Genomic DNA, 16,824 nt, shown 5'->3' with positions numbered 1-16,824 from the left:
ATAATTACAGGTGTTGTGTTAAAATATGTGCAAGCACAACAAGCAGATGTTCAGCGCATCCCATAATGCTCCTCTGATGGCATTGCATAATGTAACGAGTCATATGGAGTGTGATCGCGAGACGGAGAGAGTAACAATTATTTCACAGTGACGGTTAAAGGCAAATTAGCTCTAGGTGGTTTTATGGTAATTCGCTTGTTTAGTTCTGCTTCTGAGGTGTGTGTGTGAGCGAGTTGGCTGGTTTACAATCGAAGTGTTATAAGGGATAGTTTATCAGAAATTAAACATCTCTCATTGCGAAAACCCTTGCCGTTTGAAACAGTGGACGTACTGTAAAAGTGAAGTTTTAGCAGCTGTTTTCCAATAATTCAAGTTGTAATCCTTATTTGTGTTTCCAGATGTTCAATAAGAAGCCTGCGGATCTGTAAAAGCCCTGTGGTGTAGCTGCAGCTTTGGAAAAAGGTAAGAGACCGCTGGAAAATTAGCAGTTTTTCTATACTGAGTAGCTATGGCTTTGAGTAAAATGTTAATATTTGTTTTGTTCTACAATTCTCTGATAACATTTGGTCAGTATTTTAATAAAACTACACACATTTAGAGAAAAAAGTAAAATGAATGTCATTTGGTAACAGTATCGTGTGTTATAACAACAAATTATTTTTTTTTAAAGTTGAAACACTGCTTATGTGTTGTTCTAAGATGAATTTAAACATTGAATTTTTTGATTATTATATATTTGTTATTATATTTGGAAAGAATGTCATTCAGTAGGTTACAGAATTAAACCTAAATTAATTACATATTAAAATATATTAAACTGTCAGATCAGTTAACTCACTACAGTTTATTGCAGCTGTTGGACAACATGATGTACTTTTGAGACTTTGGGCTCTATTTTGACGATCTGCGCACTTTTGCTATTTTAAGGACGGAAAAATCTGTTTTGCGCATGGTCTAGCACGGTTGAGCTTATTCTCTTAATGAGTTATAGGTGTGTTTTGAGAATTTACATTTACATTTACATTTACATTTAGTCATTTAGCAGACGCTTTTATCCAAAGCGACTTACAAATGAGGACAAGGAAGCAATTTACACAACTAAGAGCAACAATGAATAAGTACTAAAGGCAAGTTTCAGGTCTGTAAAGTCTAAGAAGGGAAGTGTTAGTAGTTTTTTTTTTTTTTTTTTTGTACAGTTAGTGTGATATTCAAAGAGGCAATTGCAGATTAGGAAGTGAACCAATCAGAACCAATCAGAGTCTTATCTCCTATTCTATTTAAGAGTCAGTTGTGCCACGCCATATCGCATTTGCTATTTACATGGCGGACTTTGTAAGTGGAAAAACTGAACCCTTCACTAGCGAAAAAACAGTTAAACAGAGCAGCTACAGCGCCTGAATGAGAGATTAAACTCCTCATTCTTTACTTTCACTTTCACTCTCATGGATAAGGAATTGTTGCACGCACAGACATTCATTAGCCTATACATAATTCATTTTGTTAGTTAAGCGCAAAGATTTGTTTCAAAACTATTACTAAATTCAGTTCTAATTTCCAGCAAACGAATAAATGAACAATAATAATGAAGTGTGATCAAAAAACATCTGTATTTGACTAAAAAACATGTGTATTTGGATTTATATCCAAATACACATGCTATGCTGAATATAGTCTAAAACCTGAAAGTTGGGCAAATCTAAGCTCGTTTTTATTAAAACAAATGTAAATATGCATGTAATAAGTAATAATACTACTAATAATAACATTATACAAATTAGCAAATTGCTATGAATAAACTGAAAAAGCCCCCCGAGATGAAGGCATGAAAGTATGTTTTTTTTGTAGGCTACAAAATAATAATGTTTCTATTATTTTAATCCTTTAATTCCTTTTTATTTGTAAAGGTATTTGCATATTGCTGTACAGCCTGTGTGTATTAAGCAATGTTTAAGTGAGGCGCACGGACTATTAGACCTGCTTTGATCTGGTCTATTGAACAGTCTATTTTGGTTCCTCAAAATAGCAACGCGCCATCAATGCAGCATAACCCACCTCCTTTATTTAGACCAGAACACCTATGGGCGCACATATGAGCTCAAATACATTTGGTATTTAAACAGCGTGGTGCAAAACGTTGAAACGACTCTTGCGCCAAGCAGAAACTAGCAAAGAACAATTGCATTCCGCCGTGCGCCGCATTGCGCCGGGTGTATGATAGGGCCCTTTGAGAGAATGTTTTTGTTTGGATTGCTACAATGCAATTTTTTAAGGATAAATATAAAGATAGTGCCTATTTTAAATATTTATAATTTCAGAGACAGCACATCGGAATCCATCAGCCAGTCATATTGAGCAGAGCAAAGACGGTTGATGTTGTCCATCCACAAGATGGTGACAGAGACAGCATAATAAGCCCTCATAATTTCAAACCACAGCTGATCAAATTATTATAAAACTAGTAAGTGACGTTGTAAGTCGATTTCTCTCTTTTGTATGTTATAGTGCTGTATTTAAACCATATAATTCAAATCAAATCACTTTTATTGTCATATCAGCAGCAGCACGTGTGCTATAATGAGTGAAAAGCTTAGGTGCTGTCTCCAGGCAGTACAAAATACAGACAGTGGGAGTACAACAACAGTGCAAAATACAGACAGTGCAAAATAAAACAGCATACTCCCAAAAAAATGTAAAATAACAAGCCAATGTAAAATTGACAGCGGTATGTACAATGAATATGTGTACAGATCGTTGTAGGCAGTATAAATAGGTATACACATAGTTGTAGGCAGTATTGTAGTGTATTGAGTGTGAGATGGGACTCGCAAATCAGGAATATATAGATTTTGTGTTGGCCGTTCTTTGTATAACCCTGAGTTACTTTTTGGTTGGCCATCTGTTTGTTTCTAATGCGTCACCTATTTTCGTTACTGCAGACTAGTTCAGTAAAAAGAAAGAAAGAAGAAATGCCCTCATGTGTTTAACGTCTTTCCTTATCGCAAACACAACAGTAATCTGGTAGTGTTTGTGCTGCCTTGGCCTTTTTCTGATAATTACTGTGATATCCCAATTGCAACAGAGAGATACTGGGAAATTTCTCTAGACTGATGGCATTTAATGCCAAAAATCAGCTAAAAAATCACCTGTTTTGTTATCACTTTAGATATTATGCTAGAGAATCATTCAAGCACTAGCTCTACAATGACATTGGTGAATTAGTAACGGTTTCTGCTGCTCTGGAATCAGCTGCAGATGTGATTAATTGTCGGAAGTAGGTAAATCCTCATAAAGTGGGGAGCTCCTATGCATGACCCCCAACACTGCTGATGTACAGCCATATCGCACTGCTAATTGTATCATATTGCTTATACATACATATATATATATATATATATATATATATATATATATATATATATATATATATATATATACAGTGGAGAAAATAAGTATTGAACACGTCATGTTATTTCCTGGGATTAATATTACTAAAGGAGCCTTTGACATAGCATTGGACCAGATTTTGGTAAAACCCAAACAGTACGAGCATCACAATGAAACAAAACAAAACAAAAAAATCTAAACAAAAATTTAAGTGTAATATTAATGAAATGACACAAGGAAAAAAGTACTGAATTACTGAAATTTATTCAATATTTTATATAAAAGTAATTTTTATATAAAATTTTTGGTGATGGCAGCTTAAAGACACCGCTCATATGGTGAATGAAGTCACATGCATGTATTTTATATTGGAGTAATTGGCTGGGACATTCTTAAGCTTGATTTTCTTTCTCTAAAGCCATTTGAGAGTTTCCTTGTCTTGCTAAAACGTTCACCCTGGTTTCATCTTCATCATCCTGATAATGTAGATGTTGGACTGAAGGAGCTACTACTAAATTACAATGACGAAGAGCAGAGGGTTACTGAATAACTACTGAGAGATTTCAACTGCTCTCTGGGCTTTCACTGGCTATCTACATCTCCCTTTCTTCGTGTTCATTACTTGTTCTCTGTATATACATGTACATTACATACTTGCATGAAGTAAACCGATAATCTATTGCATTATTCCTGACATAGCTTATCCTCCTGCATTCATTACACAAGAAAGCAGAAAAAGTTTGATTGTCTGATTCACCAGAACAATCAAGGCAAAAGAAATAAAGACAGAAAATAAACGAGAAAATCCTCTCGAAGTCTGGAGCCTCATGTCGCCTTTTGTGACGGACTATAGAAAACTAAGAAGCTATAGAACTGGGAGTAAAACAGCACATTAAGAAACCATGGAAACACAGCATGCAAGGTTTAGAGAGAGCCGAAATTACTCTTATTCTCATCTTTCCAATTCATTCCTCATGAAAGAAATGGCACAGAAGGTACTGGGAATGAGAAAAGGCGAATGAAGGCAGTAATGAGGAGGACAGAAGGAGAGGGGAGAGTGAAAAAGACTGGGGCAGTCAGTATAACAGTCATAGTTCCTGCCGAAGCCATTAATGTTTTTCAGCAGGTTGTTAAAGGCGTTATTGTGCTGCACTTGAGATCATTGAAGAAGGCCACCAGCAGTGTTAACCCTGCACTCCACATCTGAACCCAACATAGCCTCGCTTTAGTTCAACTGCTCTCCCTTCCAATTAAACCTCAAATCCAACGACAATCTCTAGACAACGAGCCTTCTTCAAATTCCATTTTGTGATTTAAATGCTAGTTTTTTAGCATTGCATAGAGTCCCAAAGTGTGCTAAAGAAAATACCTCTCATGCAACCATCATCATGAACTATTGATATGAAGTACGACTGATTGATGCAACAGTCCTGGAGTATGAATTAAAAAAAAAAAATCTGTCTTTTATATGGAGTTCTGTAGAGTAACAGCAGATTATAGTTTGCATGCATGAACACACTTACTACACTAACTGACGAAAGTCTTGTCTCCTATCCAAGTTTTAGAAACAACAAATACTGTAATAACTTGACTTCTAGTTGTTCACTTGGTATCAGAAGTGGCACTAACGGCAAAGGCCTCTAGATTAGGCTTGTTTTACCAAAATAAAATATGATCAAATCTTGATTTTTAATAATTTAATAGGGACAGTAAGGTCTGACTTTGCTGAAACAAAAGTCTTGTCACTTAACAGCAATAATGTAAAGTGTGTATGACTTCCATGAGCTTGGAAGACTGCATCCATCTGCACAGGACTGCATCTCTGCATGGACCCAAATAACTTATTATGGCAAAGAAAGCGTTCTTACCGGACTACCAGAGTTCATCATGATTCTTTGTATTTCATCTTCAATGCCTCCTCCTTCATCTTAATCCAGACATGCTCAATGATGCTCATGTCTGGTGACTAGGCTTTCAGGAACTTTGATGTGGAGGCTGAAGTATGAGGAGCGCTATCCTACTGAAGAATTTGCCATCTCCTGTGGTTTGTAATGTAATGGGCAGCACAAATGTCTTGATACCTCAGGCTGTTAATGTTACCATCCACTCTGCAGATCTCTTGCACTCCCCCATACTTAATGTAAACTTAAACCATGATTTTTTCTTCACCAAACTTGACTGATTTCTATGAGAATCTTGGGTCCATGCCGATTCCAATAGGTCTTCTGCAGTATTTATGATGATTGGGGTGCAGTTTTTCATAAAAATCTACCTTCTGCCACTTTTCCAATTGATCAACTAGAAGTCAAATTATTATTTGTAGCTCTTACAACTGGGATCGACGACAAGACTTTTGTCAGGTAGTGCATGTTTACTATGTTTTGAGAGCTGAGGTCCTTATTTAGTTTCTCTCGCCTTGATATGTTTGTCTCTCTCGCACTTGCATGCGCACACACACACACACCATACTCCATATAGCACAATTTAAAATCTACAAAAAAATTAACTTTTTTAAACGAACTACACTTTTTTTTGCAGTGCAACTGATGATCAACAGCAAAAATTATTAATTGTACTTCTTCCCAACAATTAAAACCACCAACAACTAAGAATAATTAATGTGGCGTCATGGCTTTGAAATTATAGTCTATCATTATAATGGAAGTCAATGGGACAAAAACAACCATAACATAATCAAAGTATAGTCAATTTGCCCAACGTGTATTGTTAAGTTTATTGTTAATAAAATTTTCAAAGCATTTTCCCACAATAAAAAGTTGAAGTTAGAATTATTAGCCCCCCTTTATTTATTATTATTATTTTTTTATATTTCCCAAAGGATGTTTAACAGAGCCTGGAAATTTTTTTCTTCTGGAGATGTTTTGTTTTATTTCGGCTACAATGAAAGCAGTTTTTAATTTTTAAAAAGCCATTTTAAGGTCAAAATTATTAGCCCCCTTAAGCTATGTTTTTTCACGATGGTCTACAGAACAAACCATCAGTAAACAACAACAACTTGCCTAAATACACTAACTAGCCTAGTTAAACCTATAAATGTCACTTTCAGCTGTATAGAAGTGTCTTGAAAAATATCTAGTCAAATATTACTTATTGTCATCATGGCAAAGAAAAAAATAAATCAGTTATTAGAAATTAGTTATTAAAACTATTATGTTTAGAAATAAATTCCAATTTGTTCTGGTGTACATTCACTTTTAGGAAGGTTTCTACCAAGCCGCAACATCCCATTCTCCCTTGTGAATATAAATCGGAAGTAACTGAAAGTGCAATTTATCGAAATTCTGCTAGGCCTGGCTCCATAATAGAGCACATTTCTAATGACCTTGATGTTAAAATGGTCAACTTTACAGCAAAAGAAAAAAAAAATTTTTTTGGTGCACATAGCTAATATTAGGTCTCACTGGTCGCCGTTCACCTCAGCTGATTCCGGCTGATTAGCCACTGAACTTGGCATGTGAACTTATGTGGCTTTACACAGTCAATTGCCTTTTGGAATTATTTCCGACAATTATCAGATAATATGGCATGCTGTGAGTACTTAATTGTGCTCACAAACAAGTGGCCTCTATTTCCCAGGTGGGGGAAATTACATACTTATATACCTTATCTATAAATGTATTTGTTTTATTTAAGATAATTTATCATCTATAATTTTCATTAGAACTTGAATGCACTATTATCTATAGAGTATATAACAGTCCTCTGGAACGTTCTCATATAGTGTTATGCCTGGCCTTGCATTTACTAACATAGACTATATCGGAAGTATGTTGAAGTAATTCGAATTTTCCTCCTGCTGAAAAATGTCATAAGAATAATGTTTACTGGCTCAATGTATTACAACAGTGTTTTTAAAAGACTAAACACTTAATTGATATAGTATACAACTAAGCACATGTGGTCAGAACACAAACGAGTCGCAGGTAATGCAGAATTAATCATTTTTCCCAAAGAAAAGCCCATCTAAAGAAGATGCTAACAGGCATATGTACTGTAGCTTCATTACATATCCACCTCATTGCTCTTTTTTGGTTATCTCCGATTGTCGCGATGATGCCCGAACAAAATAGAGATGGTTGGCCATGACCACTTATAGCCTCACTTGCACTCTTCAGAAAACTATGGCTCACGTCACGGAAACTACGTCCATATTTTTTACCCAAGTGGTGGATATGAGAGAGCACCTTCAAAATATTTGCTAAAACATCTCACTCGGAGATCATTTTGCCCTTTGATCATTTGAAAATCAATGACTCAAAGTGATGATGTCTGACTTGTTTATTTTGTTATCACTCTGTCCGTCTTCACGAGACACTTTCAGCTCTATTTGCACGTTATACTGTTGACAGCATGATCAGCCAGACAGAATTCTGAAACTTCATCCACTGTTTATAGACATTCGTTTTATTTTTTAATTTTTTTTGTACTGCCTCCCTCATATAAAACTCTGATGGGAGAATGAGTGAGTCTAATGACATAGCACAGTGTATACTTGTTAAATGCCAGCATATCCCCACTATCAGTCAACTGATGAGGCTGTCAGCGCTGAAATGTTTGAGAATAAATGGAGGGTTTTTGATTCAGCTCTTGTGCAAGCTATTAATGGTTTTCATCGGGTGGTTAAAGCTGTTATTTTTGTGCATTTAAAGAGCCAATGAAATGGTGTGATGAACCCGGTTTTATTACTGGTCTTTGCTATTTGTGATTATAGCAGGAGATTGGGAATATTGAAAAGCTTTGTTGCTGTTGTTAAGAAAAAGACAATATTTTATCTTTATTTTAAGTCACAGTCTGACAAAACAAGCATCAGTATTTGGCTAGTTGATTTTTTTGTATGTATAAATGATTAAATAAGTGCTCAATATTATAATTGAATCAAAACCCTCATAATTTGGGTTACCTTTTAAAAATAATTTAAAAAGCACATTAATAATGGTATGCGTTAATAATTATATTTTGTCATTTTTCTACATTTATTTGAAATTATGTATTATTTTTGACATTGTGTGTTTGTTTATCATTTATTTTGTATGTAGTACATAAAAACATGAGTGTTTTTTAATGAGCAAGGACTTATTTCATTAATTCAACATTACAGGAGAGAGGTTTATAATGTTAAGCATACCTGTCAACATTGGGATGTGAAAATAAGGGATTGCCCAAAAAATTATTAAATTACTTAATTTGTCCATCTAGAGCTGCTTTATTTTAAATAAATAGTTAAAACGGTCAGTAAGATGTTTATTAACAAAGGATAGAATAAATAGCATATACATTAGAAAAGTGCTGCAAATAAATTGGTTTAGCTTATTAAAATTAATAGCTAAAGAAATGAAATCATGTTATCAAATCTCATTAGCTTTTTTGTTCACTGTATATTTTAAACATTCTGATTGAGAGCAGAGAATTAATCTCTTATTTAGATTTTTCATTTGATTACATTAAATAACAGAGGTGTCACTTTAAAAATGCACAGATCCATAATGAAAGCAATTGAGTGCTTTCCTAACTTTTTAGGCTCATTTAAGACAACTGTTTAAAAGAAAACCCACCAATATTGACATGTTTAGATGTTACTATTATTATTAATAATAATAGTATTATGTGTACATGTCTGTTTAAACACGCTTCCCAAAACTCAGTGTCTACTTTTGCTCCGCTTCAAATCGTGTGCACAGAATCCCTTTGGGAAACATCATCTATTTATCACTATGGAGCGTGTCTGACAGTCATGCATTGCAACATATATTGACTGTTTCGAGGATTGTATAGGACGAGCAACGGCACCTGTAATGTAAAGAAAGGAAATCACGCTGTTTTTATATTTATTTCAAAGTGTTTACATGCTTAAGTAAAATTAATAGATACCTATGCATAAAATTAAGCACAGAACAGGTTTACGTTTAAGAGCAAGGGTGTCCCCTGGTGGTTCGGCAGTATGGGTTGCGTATAGGGAGGATCGTCTTTTTGACGTTTATTGCCACCCTTCATAGAAAGATTAAAAATACAGGAAAATTACGGGAAAATAGCAGGAAAGAATTGTAAAATCTGGCAGAATCTTGGGAAAAATGGGGGATTGACAGAGATGAACAAAAGGTTTATAGCACAAATGTTTACTTAAAAATCTAAATATGTAAAATTATATTTTAGTCCAAAATATACAGTCCAAAGACATGCGCTATAGGTGAATTGGGTAAGCTAAATTGTCCATAGTGATGTGTGTGAATGAGAGTGTATAGGTGTTTCCCAGTGATGGGTTGCAGCTGGAAGGGCATGCGATGGGTAAAACATATGCTGGATAAATTGGTGATTCATTCCGCCGGGGCAACCTTTAATAAATAAAGCGACTAAGCCGAAAAAGAAAATGAATGAATGAATATTCTGATGGAAATCATTGTAATAAATTACTTAAAATTCGTTAAAATAGAAAACATTTCACTTCTTTTAGTATATTTATTCCAAATAAATGTTTTTTTATATTTTTTTGGTGAGCATACAGTCTAAATAATGCTGGGTTTTCATAAAGTTAGGTCAAATATGGCCGAACCCAACATTCAGTTCCAATGATCATTGGCTCAGGGTATCCAATGCACCCCAGATCACTCATTAAACTCTGTTTCAGCTAATGCCATTGATGTCAGGACGTCAATTTAGAGTTCCTATTTGCAGGACAAATAGAGTTAGAAATTCTTTTATAATGGTGGCCTCTAGGTCATTAAATGAGTCCTGGGGGATCATAATACATATGATGTATTGTAGGTTGTGGGGTAATATTTTTTTAATGTGTACATGGAACTTTGCCTGTGTTACGGCACCCACCTGAAATTTTAGTTTTCCTAAATGGGAAAATAAAGTTGAGTCTGAGTCATTTTAACGTAACTTATAGTTATCAACCAATTAGTTGTGTTTGTTCATATTTACCCAGAGATGGATAAATTTTTTTTTTGTAAGAGACAATAACACCCCCAGACCATTAATATCGAAGGTTGTCTCTATTTACTATTTACTATGTACTATATACTATAACTCCATTTACTATATGTCTATAACCTCTTCTCTTTACTGTGTATTGGCTATAACATGAAAACAATCATCATCTCTTCTGTATGAACTAGAACTGTAGTATTCTGTTTGATTGTTGTTTTTTCCCCATAGCATAGAGCTGAAGAAGTGTGGCTTTGATAGGAAATCTCAGCATTTATCAGTTGAGCTTTGAAGCAGGAGACACACACACGCGCTCGTGTCTGTGAGTGTGTCGAACAGCCATTAGTCCTCATTGATAGAGTGAACCTTTACTCTTTGCAGTGTTGTGCTATGATTGCCCTTATATGGGTGTTGACCTTGGCTGTCTTTTTCCTTTAATGGATGGATTTGTTCTTTCAGGCCATGAGGGAGCGATAATGCTCTCTCTCCCAATCTTTCACTTTACACAGCACACACACGCACACACACTTTTATGGTTTCATAATGTGACATGCTCTATAGGTCAGATCCCCAGCACCTCTTCTCAAAAAATCATGTTGGACAAGGTGCAAACAGCAAAAACTCATTTACATGTTATATTATGTTTGCAAATATTTCATTCTGACAGGTTCCCTGCATCTGTGAAGCATCAGCATAGCCAATTTGAACTTACAAACATGGTCGATGTCCCTTCATATGGTATGCTGACATTGATGACATCTTTATGCTCATATTAAAATAAATAAATAAATAAATAAATATTTGACAATATTTGATAAAATGTATTATGCATGTTCAGACATGTTTTATTTTTCATTTGGGCTCACATTGTGGTTTTGTGATTGTATTATTTATTTATTTTATTCACAGACTTTCTGTCAAAAGCTTCAGAGCTATTAAGGGTAAATGGCGATGCAAAACAAAATGACTTGTAACAAATATATTCTATTGAAAAGCCTTTCCTTTTTTTGATAAATGTTTTGCAAGTGAATGCAAAGATTCTTTGGGTATGATTATTTTGTGAGGGAACACAAATGTCTTTTTAGAAGAATGCAGATCTTTTGAGTGATTTGAGTTTCTTGGGTGAAAATTCTGTTGCAAGAAAACAAAAATATTTAGTGAGTTAATACAAAGTTTAATGTATTTCTTTTGTAGTAATTACAATCTTTTTCGAGTGAATGCAAACCTTTTTTTGGATAGCGTAATATTTTGCAAGAGAATGTAATTGTTTTTGTGAGTGTGCCGTGTCTCCAGATCCTTGCCTTGTTGATTGATTTTTGATGTTAGCTGCCTGAACCAATCTCTCTTCTGCTTTTGATTACTCTTTTGGATTACCCTTTATGATTCTGTTTGCTCCTGTGATTGACCCTTGCCTCCCTGACCATCCTCTGTTTAAATAAAGACTGGAATTGGATCTTCAACTCTGTTGTCAGAACCGTATGTTACAGAAGACTCAGCCCTGTGTGCATGTGTGGTGTATATATATAGTCCATGAGTCCTTTAGCAGGTTCATCACTGGGGATCAGGGACAGGTGTGTGTGTGTGCGGTGCAAACTGGGAGTTGTAGTTCGTTAAGTGGCAGATTTGCAGTTCTTCAGCGATCCGCAGTAGCTATTTTGCTGGTGACTGTAACAGCTACAAGGCATTTATTGTTTTTTGTTTGGTGCTAGCAAGCACAATAGATATGTGGGAAAATGCAAATGTTTTGCCCAAGAATGTCAAGGTTTAGGGACAAGTTTTTCAGGGAACACAAATGTTCTTGTTTTGTTTTTCCAATTACCATGTCACATTAGAAGCTTTATGAAAAATAACCATTAAATATTTCAGTCATGTTAAAGATTAAAAATCATAGTTCTACAGTTGTCTTGTTAAAAAAATAAAGTTAATTAATATTGTATGCATTGCTAAAACTTTTGTAAAAAATGTTGTTCACAGACCAGTTATGCCATGTATTGTTACTCAAGCTGCTCCATATAAGATCTTTCTTTGATCTTTTTTTTTCTCCTCCTCGTATCCATTGAAATGCACAAAACAGGTTTATATGTTACCCTTACGACCCATGGCTTGTAAAAGGCAAACTTAAACACTTGACATACGTAGCTACCAAACAGCCCTTATGTGTTATTCAATATGCCAGACTGTTTGAATGCTAGCTTGTAATGTTTGTGTTCCCCTAATTATCAACTCAAAATTGTTTTGTGAGACATAATTTTGAGGCATTAATACTTAACAAGGTAACAGGTGTATTAGAGAGTGTTCTAACAGCTCTACAATAGAAGGATGCAAATATTACCCAATGTTTTCCCACATTTTTGGATGCTTACACCAAGTTTTACAATCATGCATAAACATACTCATAAACACTAATATTGTGCCTCCATCTGCTTATATTTGTGTGTGTGTGTGTGTGTGTGTGTGTGTGTGTCAGCATGAAAGTGACTGTAAGAGGAATAGAGATGTTGAACAGGTGGCTGGACATGTTGATTAGAGCCACTGACAGTTTAGAAGTTAAAATGCTAATTTAGCCAGTGTAAATGAGAAACCCTTAGCAGCACATCTGTGTGTAAGAGCATGTGTTTATACGTATCAGAAACACACATTATAATTAGCTGAAGTAAATTGATGTGACTTTATTAAGATTTGAAATGACCACGGTCAATTTTTTGGGATGATGATTTTGGCAGCGTTTGTTGAAACACATGTGGTCAAGGGAGGTTGGATGGTGAAGATGCGGTAAAATCTGTTTATACCTTAATCATGTTGAGACTTAAGATTTAATTGTTTTTTGAGCATCTTTGATCACGCATTCTAACTGGAGTTATGGTTTCTGAGCTAGTCGTATATTATTCTCTAAGCAATTTGAGCGGTTGTGCTTGTGTAATTCATTGCCTTCGGAGAGTTAAATTGAGTTATTCCTGTTATGGGGAAATATGACTATGCTGGTTTACTCAGAATTAGAGCTCAGGTTCTTTATCAATTTAGGCTTGAATTTTATAATAACCATTGCTCTTTGCCTTCTGGACCTTCTGGATTTAATTTGAAATATGCAGTAATAAATGCTGGGTTCCACACAATTCCTTCATGTTGTCCAAACACAAATCTATTTAGTTAACTTAATAATTTTTTCAAATTTAAGTGGATTGAACAACATAGAAACGGTTATGTTGTCCCCAAAATCCTTAAGAATTGTGTTGATTTAACTCATTCTAAATAAGTAGCTTAAACAAGCAGAAGTTATTTTTGAGTGGAGATTTTACAAGTTCACTCCAAAAGTTCTATATATTAAGATGGAGTTACACATTATAGACCAGGGGTCTCAAACTCAATTTACCTGGGGGCCGCAGGAGGCAAAGTCTGGGTGAGGCTGGGCCGCATAAGGGATTTCACAAAAAAAAGTCCTCAAATGTCATTATTAACAGTTTTAATTATTTCTTCTGAACATGAAGTGTCCTGAACATTAAAAGAACATTGAGTGAAGATTATGAACAGTTCTTCTGAACATGGCCTCTTTTGCCTACTTCTTACTGCCAGAGACTTGACAGCCCTTCTTCTCACAAATCTGAACCACATTTGGCTTTAGGGCGGAAGCAGTTGAGACCCTCAGTATGGCTTGAAGATGACCATCATTAAGTCTAGACCTGTACTTTGACTTATTGAAGTCCTAGGGAAAAAAGTGGGGGAACTCACTCAAAACTTCCATTCCCTCACCTAAATAAAAGGCGTATATATGTATAAATAAAACACCCCCACCCCACTCCAGTCTGTACCAGTCCGTATCTACCTATAATATATATAAGATGCAGGGCAGGCACGTGCACACATAGGGCTCAACCTGTGCAGAGCACATGCCCTCTTTAGTTTTGCATAGAAAGTGCCCCCTCGACGCGACACACCCTCGGTCCCGCCCTTCAGTAGGCGCGCGATAACACCGCTCTTGAGTACACGTGCGACAACACAGCTGATCAGAACGTGCGCGACAACGCCCCTCCACACTTCCCGCCCGTCACAGCGTCTAACAAAAGGGCGGGGTGCGTGGTGACGTCACCGGCATCCTCGCCCCTTTGTTTACATGGCGAGCGGGGAATGCCAGTGACCGCTGTGTACGGATAGAATCAGGGGAGCGGGGAGCGCTCTCTCTCCCCGCTCCGCTGATTCTGTCAGTGTACAGCGGTCGGCGCGGGCCACAAAATATTGCACTGAGGGCCGCAAATGGCCCGCGGGCCGCGAGTTTGAGACCCCTGTTATAGACTATTCAGCAAAGTGTCACCAATACATTTTAGACTTTTTATTATATATTAATGTTAAAATCATATCGAATTTATGTATTCATTAATTAGTTTTGTGATTTTTTTTTATTGTATTTTTTTAATTAATTGTTTTGTCATGAAAATAGCCGCTGTTGCTGACATGGCGATAAATAAAAATAAATGTTGATGATATGATGTTATTCTGTAAACTATTAATTGAATGTATTGCAGATTTTAAGTCATTTTTTTTTCAATAAAATGACAATTGGTCAAAAAAAAAAAAAAAATCAGATGTGTTTTAGACCAGTGTTTCTCAACCACGTTCCTGGAGGACCACCAGCTCTGCACTTTTTCCATGTTTCCTTAACCAAACACACCTGATTCAGATCATTACTGTAGCTCATTATCTGAGACTGAAAGATCTGTAATGGGTGTGACAGATAAAGGAGACATCCAAAACTTGCAGTGTTGGTGGTCCTCCAGAACCACTGTTTTAGACAACACAATATCAATCTTTTAACTTCAGAAGAGTTAGTATATATGTATTTGTTTGAATAACTTTTTAATCAGAAATTTGAGAACATATATGTATGTTTTTTGAATATCCACGATGTCAAACTATCACAGATCTTTGTGATATGTTCCTAAATACCAATATTTGTTTATTGAATGATGATTATGATCTTAACATTTACCAACTGCAGCCAAAAAGATCATATTTAAAATTTAAATTAATAAACATAATTTAAAAATGTGGCCTATAGAAAAAACAAAACAAAAAAAAGTATTGTTATTTAATTTGGAGCGACACGGTGACTCAGTGGTTAGCACTGTCGCCTCACAGCAAGAAAGTCGCTGGTTGAAGTCCCAGCTGGGTCAGTTGGCATTTCTGTGTGGAGTTTGCATGTTTTCCCCATGTTGGTGTGGGTTTCCTCTAGGTGCTCCGGTTTCCCCTAGTCCAAATACATGTGCTATAGGTAAATAAACTAAATTATCCGTATTGTATAAATGTGTGTATGGGTGTTTCCCAGTACTGCGTTGCGGCTGGAAAGGCATCCCCTGTGTAAAACATATACTGAATAAGTTGGCGGTTTATTCCGCTGTGTTGATATTAATGAATGAATAACTAGATAAACTAAAGTGAACTGAAATGTTCTCCCTGTGTTCACTTGGGTTTCCTCTGGGTGCTCCAGTTTCTTCCACAATCAAAAGACATGCGCTAAATAATAAATCTGATAAATAAACTAAATTGGCCATAGTGTATGAGTGTGTGTGTGTGTGTGAGGGTGTGTGTGTGTGTGTGTGTGTGTGTGTGTGTGAATGAGTGTGAATAGGTGTTCCCTAGTACTTGTTACAGATGTAAAGCCATCCACGGTGTAAAACATATGCTGGATAAGTTGGCGGTGCATTCCACTGTGGCGACCCCTGATGAATAAAGGGATAACCCAAAAGAAAATGAATGAATTTATAAATGCTATTTAATTTCTAATGTGTTTTACTTTAAAGGAATACCCTGACTTGTGTATATACTTGTTACTGGCTATCTATGCTGGCTTTGTTCTGTAATTAATAAACAATCACAAAAAATAGTAAGTATCATAGCAATAAATGAAATAGACATTTGACATAAACTGTCTCAGAATGCCATTAACTAACACATTGAATATTTATTAATAAATTGTTAGTTTTTCATGTTAAAAATGCAGAGCACTGATTGCCAAAACAGCAAGTGAGCAATCTAAAAGAGTAAAATGATTTCAAATTGCCCTTGAAAATTAATGATGTGATGAAAGAAAATTAAAACTATTATTACAAAAAAGATGTTGCTGAGCTGATTAACGTACACAACAAATTTAGTTCAAGGCAATATTGCTTAAGCAACTGATTCCAGAAATGTATAAAGCAGAAATTTATATACTTCATTATCACTCTGTGTAATTTCTAGCAGGATTCTGGTACAATAGAGATAGTCTCTAAAGACAAAATCAAAGCTTTGTTTTACAATACATACGAGTGCATTCGTCATCCAGCTATATGCTATTGCTGGAAGGTGTTTGTTCATGCACAACACTAATGGCCTAGCTGTTTTAGATGGCATCTTCATCTCTTGAGGAACAGCCTGCTTTTCAGACTGAATATCACGCATGTAGGAGTTTGTTATATACACTGTTATATTCACACACACACACACACACACACACACACACAC

At 35.6% G+C, this 16,824-nt stretch overlaps 1 long non-coding RNA gene across 15 annotated transcripts in view; it reads left to right on the top strand.

The window, feature by feature from the left end:
• The window catches only part of LOC147846710 (uncharacterized), a 156,515-nt gene that overhangs the window by 81,171 nt on the left and 58,520 nt on the right, over nucleotides 1-16,824 (top strand). For all 15 annotated transcript variants that reach the window (XR_015476365.1, XR_015476377.1, XR_015476364.1 and 12 more), the window contains one exon: nucleotides 399-462. This is a non-coding gene — a long non-coding RNA (uncharacterized LOC147846710). The remainder of the gene's footprint in view (nucleotides 1-398; nucleotides 463-16,824) is intronic.

Source organism: Danio rerio, chromosome 1 (assembly GCF_052040795.2).
Source record: "Danio rerio strain M-AB ecotype USA chromosome 1, GRCz13ab, whole genome shotgun sequence".
Lineage (NCBI taxonomy): Eukaryota > Metazoa > Chordata > Actinopteri > Cypriniformes > Danionidae > Danio > Danio rerio.
The sequence above is the reverse complement of the archived record's forward strand: the minus strand, read 5'-3'. Positions and strand labels throughout refer to the sequence as shown.